Here is a 1,685-nt window from a genome sequence, read left to right on the forward strand (position 1 = left end):
GAATCCAATCACATAATGATCACAGAGTTCACCAACAACCACAAGCTGGACGTCAAGGACATTGGGGAGGCCATCTTCAAGCTTAATGAGAAAATCGAGCACCTCCAAGCCCAGATCTATGACCTGCAAAATCAAAACTGTGAGTATGAATATAGATTCAAGAGGATGAGTTTGGCTGCAGATTTGAGGACTCAGGAGACTCGATCATCCTTCTATGATGGTGAGCCTATGCCTTTGAAGAGGGACAACAAGCCTACATCATCAACAACCCTAACTCCTTCACCGGCAAAAGAGATATAATCACATGGGTATGGGCACTCCCCTTGGCAACTGCCAAGCTTCGGGGAGTGCCCCGGTATCATATCACCATCACTTTTATCTTTACCGTTTTTATTAGTTCGATCCTTTTGATAATATCTTGATCTAGTAGAATAAAGTTTTAGTATGATCTAGTTGTGAGTTTTTCTTTATGATCTTCTTATGTAATCGAGTCCGCAAGCTATATATAATAAAGATTAGTGTTGAGTCAAGGGCCTGATTATTTTTCTATGATCCTGAGGTAATAAAATAAAAATAAAAAGAATAAAAAGAAATAAAAGAGATCATATGGATCTCATGGAGGGTAATGAGCTCACATATAAAGAGTATGATGAATAAAGTCGTTGAGAGTTGACAAACATAGTTTTGGTCATCATTGCAATTAATAGGAAGTTATAAAAAAGAGAGCTTCACATATAAATATACTATCTTGGACATCTTTTATGATTGTGAGCACTCATTAAAATATGATATGATAAAGAGTCGACGTTGGACAAGGAAGACAACGTAATTGGTTATGTTTTCTTTCATCTGAGATAAATTATATTGTCATGGATCATCCAACATGTTGAGCTTGCCTTTCCCTCTCTTGCTAGCCAATTTCTTTGCACCAAGTAGAGATACTACTTGTGCTTCCAAAATATCCCTAAACCCAATTTTGCCATGAGAGTCCACCATACCTTCCTATGGATTGAGTAAGATCCTCAAGTAAGTTGCCAGCGGTGCAAGCAATAGAAATAGCTCTCTAAATATGTATGACTTATTAGTGTGGAGAAAATAAGCTTTATACGATCTTGTGATGTGGAAGAAATAAAAACGACGAACTGCATAATTAAGATCCATATCACAATTGGCAATATAAAGTGATGTTCTTTCGCATTAAGATTTTGTGCATCCAACCATAGAAGCGCATGACAACCTCTGCTTCCCTCTGCGAAGGGCCTATCTTTTACTTTTATCTTCTACCTTACACAAGAGTCATGGTCATTTTCACCTTTCCTTTTTACATTTTATCCTTTAGCAAGCACATTGTGTTGGAAAGATCCTGATATATATAGCTAATTAGATGTGAGTCTTCATGAATTATTATTGTTGACATTACCCATGAGGTAAAACGTTGGGAGGCAAAACTATAAGCCCCTATCTTTCTCTGTGTCCGATTAAAACTTCATACCCATAAATATTGCATGATCTTAGCAATTGTGAAAGACTAAAAGATGGTTGAGTATGTGGACTTGCTGAAAAGCTCTTATATTGACTCTTTCCTATGTTATGATAAATTGCAATTGCCTTAATGACTGAGATTGGAGTTTGTTGGTTCTCAATGAAGTTTATGATTCATACTTGAAATTGTGATTGAATTGTTA

Source organism: Triticum dicoccoides, chromosome 4A (assembly GCF_002162155.2).
Source record: "Triticum dicoccoides isolate Atlit2015 ecotype Zavitan chromosome 4A, WEW_v2.0, whole genome shotgun sequence".
NCBI lineage: Eukaryota > Viridiplantae > Streptophyta > Magnoliopsida > Poales > Poaceae > Triticum > Triticum dicoccoides.